We start from the raw sequence: 22,350 nt of genomic DNA, 5'->3' as shown, positions 1-22,350 counted from the left end.
CATAGAACCATAATTCAGGAACGATAACATTTAAGCCCTTACTGATTTCATTGATTAATCATAACATAAGATTAGTGTGATTATCATGTTTTTTGTAGAGACAATTTATGTTAGGTCACAATAATGGTGATCTTGTTTTGGTTTTCAAAGGATGGATAATAAGGTTAAGGATAGCTTGTTCTAAGTGTCAATTGGAGTTGAGAGATACTTAGAGTAGTTTAGGACTTTGTTTTTCCTTTGGCTGCACTATACATGAGGTGTAAACTAGTAGCTTGACCTAGGTGGCTAGGTAAGTCTAATGAGATATATGTGGTGCATACTAGTTGTCTTTATCTCTAGATAGCTTAGATAAGGCCCAAAAATCATTTATATCACCCCATTCACAAAGTTTTTAATGTAGAGGTGATTTGAGAGAGTTTGGAGGCGTTAGACTCTAAGAAATAAGGTTGTTAGACCAATGAGTATGCTCCAATACCCACATGTGCAATGCTGGTAACGACATGATCATCAGATCATATGATAAAGATAATCAATCGTTGCACCTAAGCGTGATAGTGTGATAAAACAAATCAAAGAGGGTCTAGCAGCTTCAGACTAGTCCAATGGAGGCTATCGAACCGAACAACTCAACTGTAGCAGCTGGGGTTCTTCTTATACGGGCACCAGACCCTGTGAACAATGTGACCATCACACTATTGTGTCCTGGTCTAATGCCCTCTAGAATGTGACTAGGGATGTTTCATGAGCGTCAAACTGGTCTAACAGGGGGTCGTCAGGCCATATGCACCTATTGTACACTCTAATGGCTATACCTGACATAGTGATGTCATTTAACCATAAAGTTTTATTAGACCAAGGCTAATGGTATGATGCTCATGCATTAGATAGTTTGACGCATGTGATTTCACCCAAAGTTATCGCAATGAATATTTAGCTAGTTGGGGGTGTATAAATATACCCTAAATCATCCATTCTAGCTCTCTTGCCCATTTGATCAGCTGAAGAACCCCTTTGGAGTATGAGGAAGAGCGTTTTCGCCTAATGAGGGGCTTGAGAGTTGATAATTGTGTGATTAACAACCTCATTATTGCCTTGAAAGTAGCTACTATGCATCCATTATTCTCATTAGCATTGGATAGATCAAGTGAGAGTCTATGCTTGTTACTCTTGGTGATCGATATCATCTAGGCAATTTGGTGGCGAGTGGGAGTTTAGTGATCATTCAAAGAGCCTATGGGTGACCCAACTTGACTTGTACATGGTTGTGGATGGTTTAGTGTGCTAGAGTGGGAAAGAACCAACCTATAGAGAACATTTGGTCCTTGTGTGGATCAAGGGAGAGTGACACCCTTGTGCAGGTGCTCCAATGAAAAATGATGGGGAGTTTAGACTCTGTGATACCTTGGGAAAATATCATGGTATTTCTAATCATGCCTTTACTCTAAGCATTTACTTTTGAGAAATTTCATTCAAGTATTTACATTTCCATAATTGTCATGCTAGTATAGGATTGGAACCTGGGATGCAAAGCTCTTCATCATTAGAAAGAAATACTACTGGGCATAAGGAGTGAAGTGGGCTCATTAATAGGTCTTAATTTGCAAAAGAAATCTTAGAGAAGCCAAATTCGCCCCCTCTTATGCATCTAGATCCTTTCAATTAGTATCAGAGCATCATGCTTATTGGATTAGGCTTTATTGCCTAAAGTAAAGATGTTCACTGGGGATGGACCCCTTCCTACATTCGAGGGAGACAATTTTTAATATTGAAAATTTTGTATGGAGGCATTCTTTGAGGATATTGACATTGGAGTATTTGGATCTACCACACAAAGCATCCTAAAACATAAGGATTCCACCAAATTAATTGGTGATTTGATACACTATGAAAAGTGGAATGCAAAGACCAACACACATTATTTAAGGTCTTTACAAAGATGTGTTCAACTGAGTGCAGAATCACAAAGGCACCCATGCAATATGGTCGAACATTTATGCACTCGATGAAGGAATCAAGAGTGAGCGTGAGGAACTCTATCATCTTGACACAAACAAACTAAATTCATTTGAGATGCTTCCCCATGAAAGTGCTAATGATATGTACTCTCCCTTAAATGTTCTTATAGAAGAAGTCAATGGTTTGGGACTGTAACACCCCATCCAATCCTTGGACCAACGGTACTTACTCCTGGTAGCTCTCTAAGTTCATATATTGTCCCCACAGACCAACATGAGTCTTTTGTGCGCACTTTGTCCTCACTCATGCGCACGCGAGAAAACTTCCCGGTCGGTCACCCATCCCAAATTGCTCCAAGTCAAAGCATGCTTAACTTGGAGGTTCTTTCCAGATAGGCTTTCGAAAAAGAAGATGCACCTTATTTTTATGGATACTCTATTAATTCTATTAAGACTTGGGCCAGGATATCACCATCCCAGGGGCCAGGATATCACAATCCACCCCCCTTAAAAGACCGACGTCCTCGCTAGTCAACTCCAATCCAGGAACCTCCCCTCTTAGCCACGTATTTGTGTCTAGTGTCGTCATATGCCATGCCATGTGACCACTTCGGGCCACGTGCGCCGTGCGCCATATACCTGAACCCCCTAACCCACACATGCCCGTGAAACCGCGAGGGTTGGCTTTGATACCACTTGTAACACCCCGTCCAATCCCTAGACCGATGGTACTTACTCCTGGAAGCTCTCTAGGATCATATATTATCTCCACAGACCAACACGAGTCTTTTGTGCGCACTTTGTCCTCACTCATGTGCACCCGAGAAAACTTCCGGTCGGTCACCCATCCCAAATTGCTCCAAGTCAAGCACGCTTAACTTGGAGGTTATTTTGAGGTAGGCTTCCGAAAAAAGATGCACCTTGTTTTTATGGATACTCTATTAATTCTATTAAGCCTTGGGCCAGGATATCACCATTCCAGGGGCCAGGATATCATATGGACTTACATAGTTGACACAACTGAATGTTTAAGGAAGATCCTAAGTGTCCTCCCAATTGATAAGTATGAGCAGATTGTCACCATGCTCCACCAAGTTGATCTTTCCACCACCACGATAATACAAATATTAGGGAAGATCAATGCACATGAGATGTACATTCATATCGATACTCAACATGGACCCTTATCAAACAAGAAGAAAGACTTGGCTCTCAAGGCCAACCATGAGAAGAAGGGTGAATCCAAAATCAAAGGAGATCTTGAGAGGTCAAGTGATGATAAAAATAATGATATGAAGTTAGCTCTCAAGGTGAAGAAATCAACAAAGACGCTAAATAAGCTCAACAAATAACGCGTTAAGTTTGATCCGAAAAAGAACAAATTCTTCACTAGTAGCAAGAAGCCCATCTTAGAGATAAATTGCTTTAATTATGGTGAACATGACCATCTTGCTCACCAATGATCCAAGCCCAAGAAGAACAAGTTCAAGGGAAGGAAAGATGACTCAAGTGATGATGAGAAGATAAATGACAAGCCATTAAATAAGAGAGATAACAAGAAGAAACACTTCCAAAAGAAAAAGAAAGGTGGCGAGGCCTACATTGTTGGTGATTGACTCACCGACATTGAATCTTTAAGTGGATCATCTTCATGTAATATTGATGATGAAGACAAGTTGTTTGTGCTTGCTATTGTGGCTTCTCTTCCTTCACCATCATTTCCGCCATCCTTTACACAGTTATGGCTTATGGCCAAAGACGATAAAAATATAAAATGATGAAGATAGTGGTGAGGAATTCTACTTGTGATGAGGTAGTTGCAGAGTCTTGCTATGAACGTCAACACCATCTTTTGAAAACAAAAACCATAATATTTTGAAATAGTTTTAAAACAATTGTTGATTATATTTTTTCAAAAAAATCAATCTTACCAGATTTACTTAAGTATATAAAAATATTAATATCTAGGGTACATAAATAATATAATTAGATAGATTTAAATATATTTTATAATAAATTTTTTTAAAGATACATTTTTTATAAATCTAGTAACATTCGAGAAGATTTAATACACATAATTTCCTCCCACTAAAATCGAACACCTCTTCTCTAATGCTATAAAGCACCAGTTTTCACCGTTTCCACCGTCGTGGTATGTCACGTCTCACGTGCGAAGCGTGCAGGTTGTGCGTCTACTCTCTCTCTCTTCCATGTAATGGATCGGCACAATCTATCTGAGCAGCCCACGTGGCACACCTCCCTCCCCCTTGCGAGCACCAGTTTCCACTGTTTCTGTAATACCCTGAATTTGGGGGTATAAAATTTCTTTCTAATTATCTACCAAATTCAGGTGTTACTCTTATCTCTCTCTCTTTTCCTTTTAGTTAGAATTATGTTAATTAGGTGATAGATTAATTATTTATTTTGTCAAAACAATATGAGTCATGGAATGTTGCATCATGCTGAGCTTAAAATATTCTTTGAATTGTTGCACATGTTTAATTTAATTTGAATTTGAAACTTGGTTTGAATTTGAATTGAAAACCCTAGGGAAAATAAAATAGAAAAGGCATTACAAATTCTAGAGAAAAAAAGAAAAGGTCATTTCAGCCCAGCTCGGCCTAGCCAGGCTGCGCGCGCGCCTGCGTCGCCTGACAGGTGGACCCACCTACTAGCGACCGCCCTCGTTCGCACACGTGCGCTCTCTCTCCTTCTCTCCCTCCCGCTGCCCAGTCGGCGCCGATCCCCTCGCGCATGCGCTCGTTCCCTCTCTCTGTCCCACGGAACCCCACCCGTCAGGCCCCAGTCCCTAACCTCCCGCCCGCGCACTCCCGCCGTGGACGCGCCCACGTCCGCGCATTTCCCGGTGAAAGGGAAATAGGGTCAAACCTTTTCCTAAATATAATTTTGGTGGTTGAAATCCCAACACAAATAATTGGACTAACTAGTTTGCTCTAGATTATATGTTCTACAGGTTCCAAAGGTTCAACACAAACCAATAAAAAGAACAAGTTAGGGTTCAAAAGAAAGGAGCAAAAGAAAACCAAATTGTGCCCTGGTCTGGCGCACCGGACTGTCCGGTGCACCAGGGACCGTACACTCTGAACTCCTTAGCTTCGGGTTTCTCGGAGGCCGCTCCGCTATAATTCACCGGACTATCCGGTGTAGCACCGGACTGTCCGGTGCACCAAGCGGAGCAACGGCTACCAGCGCAACGGTTGACTGCACAGTGCCCTGACAGAGCTACAGTTCACGACAAGAGTCAGAGCAGCGCCATAAGGCGTACCGGACAGTGAACAGTGCCTATCCGGTGCGGCACTGGACTATCCGGTGCCCAAGAAGTCAGAGCTCCAACGGTCGAAACCGTCAGAACCCTAACGGTTGGGTGACGTGGCTGGCGCACCGGACAGTGTTCAGTGGCGCACCGGACTATCCGATGTGCGCCCATCGACAGCAGCCTTCCCCAACGGTTGAATTGGTGGTTGGGGCTATAAATACCACCAACCATCACCTCTACAACCGTCCAAGCATTGACTCCTGCACATTCAATAGAAGAGCAATAGACACCACTCCAAAGACACAATTCAAGAGATCGATCCGCTCAAAGTCTCAAAATCCACTCTAGCGCATTTTGACTTGTGAGAGGATCATTTATGTTTTTCTTGTGCTCTTGTTTGCTTGGCTTGGCTTTCTTCTTCCCCATTCTTGTTCTCAAGACATTTGTAATCAAAGCAAGAGACACCAAGTTGTGGTGGTCCTTGTAGGGGTCTAAGTGACTCGTTTGATTAAGGAGAAAGCTCACTCGGTCTAGGTGACCGTTTGAGAGAGGGAAAGGGTTGAAAGAGACCCGGTCTTTGTGACCACCTCAATGGGGACTAGGTTGGCAAGAACTGAACCATGGTAAAACAAATCACCGTGTCACTCACTTTATTTCTTGGTTGATTTGTTTTCACCCTCTCTTTCGGACTCGGATTTTATTCTAACGCTAACCCCGGCTTGTAGTTGTGCTTTAAAGTTATAAATTTTAGATTCCACATATTAACCCCCCCTCTAGGCGACTTTCAATTAGTATCAGAGCCCAGTGCTTCATTAGAGTTTAACAACTCGAAGTGATGTTGGGAGATCATGCTAAGAAGGAGATCGTGACCGGCGGTGACAAGCCCACAAGCCACGGGAAGGCTCCATCAAGGGAGTCCGGCAACAAGCTAAAGGAGGGATCACCTCCTCACAAGTCGCATCAGAGTGGCGACAAGAAAAAGAAGATGAAGAAGGTGGTCTACTACGAGACCGACTCTTCGTCGCCATCCACCTCTGGCTCCGACGCACCGTCCGTCACTTCTAAGCACCATGAGCGCAAGAAGTTTAGTAAGATCCCCCTACGCTACCCTCGCATTTCTAAACGCTCTCCTTTACTTTCCGTCCCACTAGGCAAACCACCAGTTTTTTATGGTGACGATTATTGTATGTGGAGTGATAAAATGAGGCATCACCTAACCTCACTCCACGCTAGCATATGGGACATTGTTGAGTTTGGAGCGCAGGTACCATCCGTAGGGGATGAAGGCTACGACTCAGACGAAGTCGCCCAAATCTGGCACTTCAACTCCCAAGCCACTACTATACTCCTTGCCTCTCTATGTCAAGAGGAGTATAATAAAGTGCAAGGGTTGAAGAGCGCCAAGGAGATTTGGGACGTGCTCAAAACCACGCACGAAGGAGATGAGGTGACAAAGATCACCAAGCGGGAGACGATCGAGGGGGAGCTTGGTCGGTTCGTCCTCAACCAAGGAGAGGAGCCACAAACAATGTACAACCGGCTCAAGACCTTGGTCAACCAAGTGCGCAACCTCGGGAGCACCAAATGGGATGACCATGAAATGGTCAAGGTTATTCTAAGATCACTCGTATTTCATAATCCTACTCAAGTTCAATTAATACGTGGTGATCCTAGATACAAGCTAATGTCTCCTAAGGAAGTGATAGGAAAGTTTGTGAGCTTTGAGTTGATGATCAAAGGCTCCGAACAAATCGTCGAGCAAGGTGGCACCTCCACACCCGAGGTGCAACCTGTCGCATTCAAAGCGACGGAAGAGAAGAAAGAAGAGTCTACATCAAGTAGACTCCCCATCGATGCCTCCAAGCTCGACAATGAGGAAATGGCGCTTATCATCAAAAGCTTCCGCCAAATCCTCAAGCAAAGGAGGGGGAAGATTACAAGGCCCGCTCCAAAAGGGTGTGCTACAAATGTGGTAAGCTCGGTCATTTCATTGCTAAATGTCCATTATCTAGTGATAGTGACAGGGGCGACGGCAAGAAGGGAAAGAGGAAGGAGAAGAAGAAGTACTACAAGAAGAAGGGCGGCGATGCCTGTTGGGGGCCTTTGGCTTCCGAAGGTCCTCAAAAACATAATTTGACAATGTTTTCCAAGTATGCGAGCAGGTATCTTCGGAATCAGGTTGCGGATATACAAAAGCATGGTCAAGACGAAGCTTGACTGAAATGGAAGACGATCGTGACGAAGGATGAAATGATCACGAAGCTATGTGCAGAAAAGCTTCGGCATGACAGCAGAAAAGGGGAACCGACTTAAAGATGAAAAGCCAAATTAGACCTCGGAGAATTACTATAGAATTATTGATAAAATCAAAGGGCATTAATGTAATTTTACATGGGCTGCGTCCCGTGCCTATAAATAGATGAACAGTACTCCCGTACTGTTCACGCTAACTTGGCATTGGCATCTCGCTTGTACCCTTACTTTCCTTCAAGCCGAAGGTACATTTGTAATTTGTTATTGTTTACATAAGTAAAATAAATAGAAATAAATTAATAATAATCTTCAAAGTAATGTTCAAAGTAATCATGTTATTTTCCGTATTTTATGCATAAATCTTTTCTTATCTTTTATTATGATTATGAAGGTGTGACCTTCATAACCTTCGTCCGAAATCCATTATATCCAAGGGGAAATAATGTTTCGAAGAACGAAGGGCTTTGATATTTAACATTTTATGTTGCCTTGTTCTTAATTCATAGCATTTGAGAACAAGTCCCCAACATTGGCGCCCACCTCCGGTGAACTCACTTCCATTTCTTGAGCTTTGAACACCTTCGGCAAGCATCACCTTCGTCATGCCATCGAAAAAAGCTTCAGCGACAGGGGCTGCCACTCTGCAGCCGTTGGACCCCAATCATGACGTCCTTTCTCTTAGGGAGGCCCGAAGCCAGAAGAGGAAGGCCACTAGTCCAACGCCTCCGGAGGACGACTTGGATCAGGAGATCCAAAACCTGGAGATCCTTCAGCAACAGGTGCAATGAAAGAAGGAGAAGATGGCTCGTTTAGCTGACCTTCAGAAACAGATAGATGAAGCTTCGGAAGAGGTTCGTCATCTTGTTCAAGATGACCAGAACCGAAGGCCTCCACGCAGAGAGCTTCATCGGGAAGGCTTCTACAATGAGGACGACTGGTATGAAGATTTCCATCATGGAAATTTTGCTTTTGATGATGCTTCTCCTCTATCAATAGAATTGCAGGCTACACCATGGCCCCAGTCTTACAAGCCACCCCAGCTCCCCATGTACGACGGTCATACAGACCCGAAGCAATTCTTGATGAGCTACGAAGCAACTATATCTTCGTATGGTGGCAATACTGCAGTCATGGCAAAGTCTTTTGTCATGGCCGTCAAGAGTGTCGCTCAAACCTGGTACTCCTCTCTTCGGCCAGGGACAATCACCTCTTGGCAGAAGCTGAAGGATATGTTGATAACCAACTTCCAAGGGTTTCAGACGAAGCCAGTTACTGCTCAAGCTTTATTCCAGTGTACCCAGGACCACGAAGAATACCTCCAGGCGTATGTCCGAAGGTTTCTGCGTCTGAGGGCACAGGCGCCAACAGTGCCCAATGAAATTGTCATTGAGGCCATGATTAAGGGACTTCGGCCGGGACCTTCAGCGCAATACTTTGCCAGGAAGCCACCACAAACTTTGGAGAAGCTGCTCCAGAAGATGAACGAGTATATCCGAGCTGACAATGACTTCCGCCAAAGAAGGGAGGAGGCATTCAGGTTCTCTGAAATGACCAGGGGCTTCGGAGGAAGATTTCATCCGAGGCACGTCAGGTCAAACTCCACCCAAAGTGATGATAGAGGGAGCCAACAGCAAAGGCCACAATACTCTTCGCAAGCTTCGGGGCAACAACAAAGCTCTGTTCGGCCGCCAACGCCAAGGGGCAGAGGCGCCAGGGGCTTCGGGGGAAGATTTGGGGATCAGCCAAGAAGAATTTACTGTCTATTCTGTGGTGAAGACAAGGGCCATACCACCAGGATGTGCCACGTCACCATCCAGAAGCAAAAGGAGATAGCAGAAGCTGCAGCACAATAGAGTCAGCCGAAGCAGGTCATGCACACTGCTTCGTACCATTCGCCTTACATTCCAGAATATGTAGGCAATCACTCTGCAGCTTCTGTTGCTTCGGCAAGTCAACCCCAAGCATCTTGGCAACAGCCTCCACCGCCACCACCAACGCAGCGAGGCCAGCAGCCAGAAGGGAGTCAACACACTCACCTTCAGAGGGACTTCAGAGAGGAGTCTGAAGCTCGTACAGTCAATAGTACTGTGCCAGAGTCGAAGCACATTTACTGACAAATATCCTACCTCGACAGCAGTTTTTTCGCATTTTTACATTCAGTATTACTTTTTTGTTAATAAGGAACAATTATGGGAAGTCTAAGTGTTTTTATCGTTTTTCAATTTCTTGTAATAGTTTCGTCTTTTGCCATAATGAAAATATATCTTCTCCATAGGCTTGAGTTGCCGAAGCATACGAATTTATGGTGGCACGAAGGACCTTTGAATTATCAAAAATTTGTTCTAAGGGACAGTGCAATTTATTCGAAGCAGTAAAAAGTCGTTCCTAAGGGAGCGCAATGTAAGTTTTCTGAGCCTACAGCGAAAAATAAGCGCTGATTCTGCCGAAAGTAAAAGGCGAAGAAGCTCCTAAGGGAGGCTTACAGCGAAAAATAAACTCTGATTCCGCTGAAAGTAAAAGGCGAAGAAGCTCCTAAGGGAGGCTTACAACGAAAAATAAACGCTGATTCCGCTGAAAGTAAAAGGCGAAGAAGCTCCTAAGGGAGGCTTACAGCGAAAAGTCAGCGCTGATATAAAAAGATTGTGTGCTCTATTACAGGGATGTGTGTATCTTCGGCACAAATATCATTTTGCATAACATAACATCATCACATCATTTTGCATAACATAAGCATCATACAACATATTGCATGTGGAACAAGAAGGGGATAAAGTATTGATCTTCGGAGAATGTTTTGAAAAAGAGAAAATCGTGCTAAGGCACAAGATAAATTGAGAAGAAGTGTAGCTTCATTAGAGAGACAACATAAAACTTTTTTATAGCTTCGGAGAATATTTTCACGAAGCTTGGATATTCCTCATCAGAGAAGTATGGAAATTCTTGTGATATATAAAAGATTTTCTTCACGAAGCATGAAAAGAAGGGAAGGTGTTTTTTCGCCGAAGGCTCAAAAAACGGTATGTATGCAAAATTTCAAGCATCATAAAGAATTGAACTATAAATAGATTATATATTACATTCAAAGTTACAATGTATTACACATGTTACATTCCAAATACTTTTACAATAGCATCTAATCTTCCCTAAGAACTACTTCACCGGCTTCGTTCAGTAGCTGATCAACAACCTTGTCCATGATGGCTTCGGCCATTTTTCTAATTTCGTCGTCCCCCTTCGGGTGGGGGCCCGGAGATGCCTCAGCAGGTTCTGAGGGAGGAGGAGATACGGCTATATTACTATTACAAACCGCGAAAAAAGTCTGAAATCAAAAATTACAACAGAATAAAAACCACTAGTTAATACCTATTTGCCCTTCGGGCTCTGCGCTTTTCTCAGCAGCCTCTGCTATCTTCCTAGCATCATGGATGCCTTTTTCGCTTCTTCGAATGATTTCTTGAGCCATTTCCCGGCCGCCATTGTCCCAAATGTCGGTGAAAATTTTTCCACCAACCAGGCTTGCTTCGGCCGAGGGGTCCTTTATATCTTCGGAAGACAAGGCGGTTTCGGATTGCGCTAAAGATTTCACATGATTACAACCTTTTCTTTCCAAAACAGTAGCAATCCCCCTGGCGCCTGAAAAAGAACATATGTCTCCGCGGCTATTCAAGATTTCTTCGAAGGCCTCAGCTTCGTGACTGATCCACTCAATCGGGCCTTCTGGATTCCCCCTTGTGAAATTTTCTTCGCTAGAGAATGCGCCAACGCTGGCAAAGCTGGATTTTATCTTCTTAACACATTCTATGGATTTATCATAGTACCTTTTCTTGGAAGCACGAAGCTCTTCAACATTTATTTCCAAATGATTTGCCCATTAATCACTAAATTCTCGTTTTGTTTCTTCTAGTATGCGTTCTTCTTTAGCTCTGGCCAGTTGTTTCTGAAGATCCTGAATTTCGCGTTTTTGGGCTTCAGCTTGAGCCTTAGAGGTAGCTTCGTCTTCCTTTATTTTATCCACTAGTGTAAGCAGAATTTTATCTTTTTCCAAAGCTTCGTTCTCAGCTTGATAACCTCTGCTCGTAGGTTGTTGAAAGCAATATTATAGCTCTCGTCTTCGGCATTCTTTTGCGCTCTCAAAGTGTTGCTCAGTATTAAACCTGTTGACACGGATTTTGGCCTTATCAAAATATATGCTATATGTGCTAAATAATTTCGATTTGTGTGATCGCTAAATTTCACCCGATATGAAATAAGTATATATTGTGCTAAGAGTTAGCATGCCAAGATATTAAAATACATGTGGCCTTATATGTGTGCAGGCGCACATGACTTAACTAATTTTTTTGTCTAGCTAGATAGACTCCTAGCAGAAAATGTGACATGGGGAAATAGCCGATTATTGAAATAAGGATAAATAAAATAAACATAAGTGATAGTTGACCTAAAAAGAAGTTAAGTGATAGTGTTTTCTGAAAAGAAGCAAAAGATATAATAACAAAAAGTATTATATAATATTAATAAATAATAAATAAAAGAAATGAAAAAGAAAAGTAAATAGCATAACTTATGGACGTGAGCACGTGACGCATGAAGCTCTACACTCACGCTGTCACGTACCAATCTTGCGGGCACGCTTTCAAAAAAAAAGAAGAGAATCAATATTGAGAATCAATATTTCTAAAATGAATGTGGATATGTTATTTAAAGTGGTGCCTATCTCGAGAACACATAATGGGTTCAGATTTTTTTGTTTCCTTCGCGCGCGCCTGAGCCCGCCATCTCATGTGCGCGAACAAGCCGTTGCAATTTTTCGCGCTCATTCGAACAGAAGCAAGCACGCGCTCGCTCCCATGCGCGCACGACGCACGTCCTCCACTTTCGCTGACTCACCAGGCACGAACGCACGTTCTTTCTCCCATGCGATGCGACGCTAGCGTACCACTAAGCTCCTTCGGCCTATAAATACAAGGCCACATCGCTGAGTTCGGGGGATTGGACAAAAAGAAAGGACGCTGTCAGGCTGCCGCGCTTGCTGCTCAACGCAAAAGTGCCATCATACACATCGCAAAAGTTACTGCTTTGAGGCTGCCGTGAGGTCACCTCGCGTGAGGAGTGTGAGTAGGCTATTGAAATTCTACATCGAGAAATTACTGCTTCACCAGGCTCCATCTCCATCGGCAAGAAAACTCGCCATCAAGCACCTCTCTCTAAGGAACTGGTTCCAAAGACCTCAAGGGCATACCCTTGAGGAATATCGCGTCATTCGGTCATACACAGTCTTAAGGGCATACCCTTAAGTCAGATCATGTTGCACGATTATATACGTCGTTGTAGCCCATCAGAAAGGTCTATTGCAAGGTAAGAACCCCCATGTTACTGCAGTATTCCCTAGCTTCTTTACCATCACAGAAGAATAATATTCCTCGACTCGTGTTGTTGATACTAAATCAGAAACAAGTGCTAAAGTCGACATCATGCCAAAAATAATTATACTCCACACATATGTATAAATTATCCCTGGAAATCGAAATTCTATGTTAACTATTGTAAAAAAAATATTTGTGTGCTCCATCGCAAGAAATTCTCCGTCAAGCACCTTTCTCTAAGTCATACCTTAGAGAGAAACTGGCTCAAGAAACCTCAAGGGCATACCCTTGAGGAAGATCGCGTTGATCGCTCGTACACGCCATTGTAGTCTGCTATAAAGGTCTGCTGCAAGGACTATTAATTAAACAAAGGAAAAGAAAGAAAATACATACATGGCTACATGTGTCTTCCATGATGTGTGCGAAATTTGGCTACAAAATAAACGATTCCCCATACCCATAAAAACGTCTATATCTGATCAATCACAATAAACAAATACTCTACATGTTATAAAAAAAAGAGAAGCAAATATTAGTGTACGTATCAAATTAGGTGTATATTTTTTTTATCCATGTCTGGCATATAATCGTCTATGTTATGGAAAATTACAACTATTTGCACGCATATTAAGTAGCGGTTTGCACCCTAAATCCATGTTAAGGCAGTGTCAAGCATAGATCTTCTCTATCTGATACATAACAATATACGTTATGGCAATCACAAATATTTGCATGTATCTCAAATAGTATGTCGCATTTTTAGAAACACGCCCAAGTATATACCAGCTAAATATAATTCTAGATGCGTCTGTTCATAACATCACACATGTAAGTTATTGAAATGACTTATATATCATTCATGCCTAATCTACGGTTCCATTTGCATAGACTTCATACCAAGTTAATTATTGTGTCTCTGAAGCTTTGTCTAAATAAACGAAGGTAAGCTTAGACTCTAAATGCTATACTTATTCAAATACTTTAGAATTAAGTATGGATTTAGTCACATAAAATGTATTACTTGGCGCCATGCATATAAAAACAAACATGTGTATACGCAGGCATTTAATTATCCCTGGATCCATGGCCGACATATAACCATGCATATATAATAAAACCTTGCATCTCGATCAGATTATAATAATGTGCAGTCATCGTTTATGGTAGTAAAGTATCAACCATGTATGTTCGGCAGTCTACCAAGTAAGGATAATGGAAATATCAATTCCCATGTACCCATGAAAAGCCATCTATAAAGTTGATTGCAAAATAAAATAGATAATGACTTTCTCACACAACAATGTTTCGAATGAGATTAATCAATTTCATACACCATGATGAAGTTCGATGTTGCAGCATATTTGGTCATACCTTAGAATGCAGCATATTTGGTCATACCTTAGAAATAAACACGTGAAATAAAATACCTCTTGCTCTTACTATAACATATATGCATTCGCATGTCGCTAATAGTAAAGAGTTACAAACAAATAAATATTAGGAAATCATGCAGAGATTCCAAACACTCATATGCTCTATGTTCCATCCTAAATAAAAATAATAATAAGGCAATAAGAAATCCAGGAATTATTAAACATTTGCACTTCGGCTAGACTAAAGCAAGCCAGCATACATGTAGTGCATTCATTTACGTTATGCATAAATACTAAAGCGCAAGAAAAATGATGAAGCCAAGTTTTGTTCATTGAGTTGCTCATGGATAGAAAATAAATTAATAGTGCATGCCATAATTCAGTACGGTGTTATAATAAGACAAACATCCTGGTCTCAATCCAAATAAAATGCTACATCACACACTAAGTATCCATAAATTATAAAATATATCGATTTATGGTCTTGCATTATTCAATAAAGACTATCAAATTCAGTCTTCAAAATAAATTATGTGCATGGGTGATACAATGCACTATTAGTTAAAGAGGCAAATTTTAAGAGATGAATTATCTTTAGTCTGTCCCTGATAAAGTATATGCAGTGTCCCAAAAGGCACATATACTCAAATAATTAAAAAGGGTCGCATGCTGAGTTATTGAAATTCAGCGCCATGTCATAGCTTCAAGAAATGACAAGATACTCATAAAAAATATATATGCGTGAATTAAAATACATCCATATTATGCTTCGGCAAGGAGCTAACCAAGCTAGCAAATAACCATGCAAGAGATTTTGTTAGCTCGTCAATAATAAAGTCACGTTAAACTTGCCAATTTTAGACAAACACACGCAACTCTCTATGACTACATGAGGCGAAGACTTTTGTTTTCTTTTGTAGTTTGTAATAGGCTATCCATATGATGTAATCTTTCTTTTATGTACTCATGTTGGAACTCTTAATCTGGGGTTTTCTCTACGGAGATGTAATTAACATAATTTTTATGCAAATATAAGAATTATGGAAGTATGAGTCTGCAATACCTGTATTATTTACTTTATTATATCTAAATTAAAACTTGTCTCTGTTGACGTGGAGATGGCGCTTTTGCCGCCCGTTTTCCCGACATCAGATTCTGGCACGCCCGGTGGGACATACTTTTCCCCTCATCTTCGAGTTCCAATATGATCACATAAAATAGCTTCGATATGCTATTATTTTTCAAATATGTGGATAAAAATATTCCCCACATATATGTCAAAATGAAACTTATATATGGTCTTTTAAATGAAGGTATGGCTAGACGCGTTCAAGACTTCATCACGCTCCGCATCGGTTCGCTTTGGTTGGATGTGCCACTGGGACCTCTCCATGCTAGCGATAGTGCTAGCTCCCTGTGTACCACAGCTGCATCACCAGCCATGATTGGGCTTGAGCAGGAGGTCAACTCCAAACCTCATGATGGTTTCATTCCAGTTGTGTCTAAAGCTGCAAAGCGAAGGGCAAGGAGGATGGCTGCGAGGTCAAGAGTGTCAGTCTCCCAAGAACACCCTAACAAGGTGCACAAGGTTGCGTCCTCCAGCTCAGGTCCTCCTGGTTTCTCCAAGCCGAAGGTCAATAAATCTGTCGGCCTCAAGATAGAAGCAAGGTTTCGTCAAACTACCCTTGGGGAGTGGCCTGTCTGCATAAAGCAGGTGCCTCCAACCAAGTTTGTACAGTCAAGGGCTTCCTCTACATCAACTCCAAAAGAGACAACTCCTACTTTGACACCTCCCAATATGCTGGGGGTGCGGTCATCAAAACTTGTTCCAAGCATACTTGGGGCACCACCAACCAAAACAGTGACAACAACAAATCTAATTAGTCCAAATGAAGAGGTGGTATTGGTAGATCAACATCAACATCCACAGCCCTGTAATAAGGGAAAGGCCGCCATGGCGGAAAAGGAGGTTCTTCAACCGTCCATGGACAAAGGGAAAGAAGTAGTGATGGAATATAATACATCATCCTCTAAAAATGAGTCACATACTAGACCTCAGCTACAAGTTGAGGCTCCTGAGTTCATCCCATCTCCGGTCTATAATCCCGGTTTGGTTGAACATGGACGTGTGCTTAGGTGGCAAGGAATTGGTCTCACCAATGATGACATCAGGAAAGGTCATGTCGACCCAACTACAACCCTTTCTGATCCCATATCATCAGAAATTATGGTTTCAAAACCTTCTGTGCAAGGTTCCATGTCACCAAAAAGGCACCGCCGCCACCGTCGAAATAACCGTCGTACGTGAGCTAACCTCATTGTGGTCGACAGTGCTGTGTTGACAAATGCACATCGTTCATTCATTGTGGATATGATTTTAACTCAACACCAAGAAAGTTGTCGTAGAATTCAAGATGCGGCAAGACGAGCCATGCAGGCTTCCTTGGAAAGAACCATATGTCAAGCTTTGAATAAGTTACTCCCGGGGGTATCAGTGTCTGGAGATGATATTAATGGTGAGATCATGCGGCGTGCTGAAGCATTTGCACAATGGCCAGAGTATCAAGAGTGGGTAAAGAGAAACCCACAACGCAAGAAGTATGTCAAACAAGCTGTTAATGTGCACGCTAGTCGTGCTGCCAACAAACGAAGAGAGTTGGCACTTCCAGCTGACTCTCTGGCTAGTAGGGTGGGATGTACTAGTAACTTGACATCCAACCATGCTCGCCCTATTCATGAAAGGTTGGTTGGACGGTCGAGAAGATCAACATCATCACGCGCTCCCTTCTCAACTCAAAAGAGAACCTCTTCTAATCCATTCGAAGTCCTTTTTGCCATGCCGGTAGGGATTACTGAAAAGTATAGCGATGCTAGTCAGTCTTCCTCTGCTTCAGCTCATTTCAAAAGAAAGAAGCCTCGCAAGCAAATTCCTTCTAGTCATCGCCCGATAACTCGGAGTTTGTCAGGCTGTCGTTCAGATGATTCAAATGCCATAAGCAACGACGACTTCTGTTCCCCGCTAAATAATGAGGATGGGCCAAGCCGTGTGGAGCAAGTCCTTGCAGCAAATGATGGCCACTCAGTTGATCAGCAAATGGCCCAACTTATGGCTACTCTTCAACAAAAGGAAGATGAATTGGTTGCTCTTCGTGAACAAATGGCTCGTGAACAAGTGGCTAACCACAGCCATAATAATGACAGGGATGCCTCTACCAGCCATAACCAACAACGTTCTGAACCTGCACTCACTCTTGAGGCGATACAAAGAATGATTTCTGAGGGTGTGAGAGCACAATACATGCAAACACATTATTCCATGCGTCCAGGGTATGTGAAACCATATCCACCAGAAGTTGACATGGTACCCTTCCCAAACAACTATCGCCAACCACAGTTTAGTAAGTTCAATGGAACTGGATCTCCACATGAACATGTGGCTCATTTCTTAGCTGCTTGCCAAGACACCTCCCATAATGGCGCTCTCCTCCTCCGGCAATTCGTACAAACATTGTCAGGACCTGCTTTCACATGGTATAGTAAGTTGGCACCGGGCTCCATTAGAACATGGGAACAAATGCAATATGCTTTCCTTGAGCGTTTCTATAGCACACAAAGGACAGTAGGGATCACTGAGTTGACCCAGACTCTACAAAGGGCCAATGAAAGGGCAGCTGATTTTATCAATAGATGGAGGAACTTAAGCCTTCATTGTCCTCAGCCCATTACTGAACCAGAAGCAGTACGAATGTGCATGAACAACTTGAGCCCTGACATGGCCATATATTTGCAAGGGGTGCGTCCAATCACCTTCGAAGAGTTAGCATCAAAGGCAACAGATATAGAGAACTATATGCAACATATCTCTAGGCAGGCAAGACCATATAATAAGCCTGTGATGGAAAGAAATGGACCACGGGATAAAGTTCCCAGTAAACCAAAACAGATGCAGGCCATGGAGGCTACAGTAGTCCCTCGAAAATTGCAAACTGGGGGCGTCATTGAAAGAAATCAACACAGAGGTGATGCATCAGCTCCTAGAAGGCCAACTTTGAGTGAGCGACAAAATCAAACATATTCCTTCCCTATGGAAGAAGTAGATGATCTTTTCATAGGCTTAAGAGAGTTAGGCCTCATAGAACTCCCTAAGCCCAAAAGGCCAGAAGAGGCCTCTAAGTTCAAGGAACCAAATTTTTGCCATTATCATCGTATCTTGGGTCATACCCTTAAAGATTGCTTTGTGGTGAAAAACATCATACAGAAATTGATAGATGAAGGCACCATAAATGCTGACCTCCTCAAAAGTATGAAGAAAGGAAAGAAGGTGGCTACATCAAATGTCGCCACTTTTCGAAATGATTTGGTGAGTTATACAACTTTAAATATGTCACCAAACTATGATCAATACATGTATGATCAATTTATGATGATATCAAACCCTGAGAATGTGAATGTGACTATGCCAGGATATCCAAAACAGCAAGTTGAGTCCAAGCATGAAAGCAAGGCTCTCCGCTGGTGGATCCACACCCCAAGAGGTGGAACCTCCACGCCACAAAGATCAAGAAAGCGTCGACAGCAATTCTCAAGACGACTTGCTCTACGACGAGTGATGGAAAAGGGTGAAGGCCCGTGCATCTCCTTAAATGTAGAGAAGCACGAGCACAACCCAATGGAGGAGTATGACACTTTCGCCATCGGAGTATTTGAGGATGATGATGAACCACTTTACTTCCCCGAGGAAGAAGTGCCAGAAGTTGATGAAATACAGCTTAGATCAGGCCGCCAACTGCCTAGTTCGTCTCAGCCACGAAATCCCCAAAATGAGAATGTAACTCCGAGAAGTGTGACTGGCCATGTATCAAATGTGTCTGTCAAGTATGATGTAGTTGCACACTTGAAGAAAATACCAGCTATGCTTTCTGTGTATGATGCCTTGTGTCTTTCTCCCGATTTGCGTAAAGCATTTGTTACTGCATTATCCTTTCCAGAAGATTATAGAGCCGAAGTTTCCCAAGTGGAAGCAGAATTAGCTCAAACTCAAAACATGACTTTTGCTGATAAAGATTTGTTATTGGGGAACAAGAAACATAATAGACCCCTTCTCATGCTTGGTGAGATTGATGACTTAGTCATTAACCGTATCATGATTGATGGTGGTTCAGCTATTAATTTGTTACCTCTGCGTACTCTTAAAAGAATAGGGTACTCCGCTGGTGATTTAAGCCAGTCTAACGTAATTATTCATGGTTTTAACCAGTCTGGCCAGGAAGCATTGGGAACAATTTCCCTTGTGCTAAAGTTAGAAAAGCTTGTGATATATGTGAATTTCCATGTGATTGATGCGGCTACCTCGTACAATGCATTGATCGGACGTCCATGGTTGCATGAAAATAAGGTTGTTCCATCTACTCTCCATCAATGTATTAAATACAAAGATACCTCGGGGGACATAGTGCGAATTTTTGCGGACGAAAAGCCATTCACAGTGGCAGAGACTTTCTATGCTGATGCCAAATTCTATTTTGAGCCAGTTGATAAGATCTCAAAACCGAAAACAATATCATCGTCAGTTCAATACTTGCCTGATAGGGACACTGGGAAGTCTTCAGTAAATCAAAAGAGATACCAATACATACCAAGCGACCAAAGAAAAAAGAAAGATCCAATATTTCGTGTTATAAATAAAGCACACAATTATAAAGGTACCACATTCCCGACACCTTTACCTCCTTTGGTACAATATAGAATAAATGAAGCGAAAATTGAGAAACATGATAAAAATAAGGTAGCTGCACAAGTCACGTTATTGGATAGAGATGATGAAACTTTACCTATCACCTTATATGATAATAGAGTGCTTTATATGATGCAACAGATGGACTATGATACATCTATTGGCCCTTCACTATGTGATGGCCGAGGGCAGCTTGCGCCATTTGAAAAGATGATGTCCCAAGCTCAGCTTGATGCATTACATGAAGATCAAGCATTAAAGGAAACAAAATATGGGCTAGGTTATGAGGTTCATATGACCTCTATCGAGCCAATTGACGCTACAACAGCATCTTCCCAAATGGAAGATGGAAACCAGTCAACTGTTGATGAGTTGGAGGAAATTAATATTGGTACACCTGATGACCCTCAACCAATCTTTATTAGCGAACATTTGTCTATAAAGAGTAAGAAAGAGTATCATAAATTTCTTTCTGCTAACAGGGATGTGTTTGCTTGGTCCTATGAAGAAATGCCAGGTTTGGACCCAATGGTTGCGGTGCATAAACTGGCTGTAAATAAGGACGCTTGTCCTATCAAGCAAGGGCAAAGAAGATATCGACCGGAGCTCCTTCCAAAAATTGAAGCTGAAGTTGATAAACTCATAGCTGTAGATTTCATTAGGGAAGTAAAATACCCTAAGTGGGTTTCTAGCATTGTGCCTGTGCAAAAGAAAAATGGGCAAATTCGTATATGTGTAGATTTTAGAGATTTGAATAAAGCGTGCCCAAAAGACGATTTTCCAATTCCAATTTCTGAGATACTCATAGATGCCACCATGGGATATGAAATATTTTCTTTCATGGATGGTTTCTCTGGATATAACCAAATAAAAATGGCCCCAGAGGATGAGGAGTTAACGGCATTTCGAACACCCAAAGGCATATACTGTTATAAGGTGATGCCATTTGGATTGAAAAATGCGGGCGCTACATATCAAAGAGCCATGACTATCGTACTCGAAGGTTTATTATATGATATCGTTGAGTGCTATATAGACGATATAGTCGTAAAATCCAAGCATGAGCAAGAGCATTTAGAAAATTTAGCAATAGTATTTAAACGACTTAGGCAACATAAGTTGAAAATGAACCCCATGAAGTGCGCTTTTGGAGTTGCGTCGGGCAAATTCCTTGGCTTCATAGTCACAAAGCGTGGCATTGAGATTGACCCAGCCAAAATAAAGGCAATCGTAAATATGCCACAACCTAGAAATTTGCATGAATTAAAAAGCCTCCAAGGTCACTTGGCTTATATTAGGAGATTTATCTCAAATTTATCCGGGAGATGCAAACCTTTTTCCCGCCTGATGAAAAAAGGGGTCCCATTTCAATGGGACCAAGCATGTCAAAATGCGTTCGAGGATATTAAACAATATTTAACAAATCCTCTTGTCCTGTGTGCCCCCAATCAAAGGGCAACCATTGATCTTATACACAGCGGCCATGCCTACCTCATTAGGTGCCCTTTTAGCACAAAACAATGACACAGGGAAGGAAGTATCCCTGTACTATCTCAGCCGCACCCTACTGGGGGCAGAGTGTAATTATCCTGACATAGAAAAAATATGTTTAGCACTTGTATTTGCTGCACAAAAGCTTCGCCATTATATGTTAGAACATACGGTACAACTTGTTTCGAGAGCAGACCCGCTCAGATATATTTTAAGCAAAATGACATTATCGGGTAGGTTAGCTAAGTGGGCGATGTTACTCTCACAATTTGACATTGTGTTTGTGCCTCAGAAGGCCATTAAAGGACAAGGATTGGCCAATTTCTTAGTTGCACACCATATCCCTGATGATTTTCCCATTGACGATGATTTGCCTGATGAAGAGGTTTTTGCCATTGAGATACCTGATCATATATGGCAGATGTATTTCGATGGCGCAAGTCGAAAATCTGGCGCAGGTGCTGGGGTCGTCTTTATGACGCCTGATGATGGAATCATTCCATACTCCTTCACATTAACCTCAGCGGTTTCGAATAATGCCGCTGAATATGAGGCTCTCATCATTGGCCTCGAAATAGCCCTTAGTATGGGTATAAGCACACTCCATGTCTACGGAGATTCTCAATTAATAGTTAATCAATTATTGGGAGTATATACTATTAAAAAACAAGGTCTTATACCATATTTTAGAAAAGCAAAAACGCTTATATCCATGTTTGCCGATTTAAAAGTTCAGCATGTTGTACGGAATAAAAATGAAAAGGCAGATGCACTAGCCAGTCTAGCTGCTAGCATGTCACTAAATCCACATGACACAATGGATGTACATGTGGAGGAATGTAGAGTCCTTCCTATATTGGAAGAGGAAGAAGACATATCATCCATCTTTGCAACAAATATAGAA

The sequence above is a fragment of the Zea mays genome, chromosome 7 (assembly GCF_902167145.1).
Source record: "Zea mays cultivar B73 chromosome 7, Zm-B73-REFERENCE-NAM-5.0, whole genome shotgun sequence".
NCBI lineage: Eukaryota > Viridiplantae > Streptophyta > Magnoliopsida > Poales > Poaceae > Zea > Zea mays.
This window is presented reverse-complemented; position numbering follows the sequence as displayed.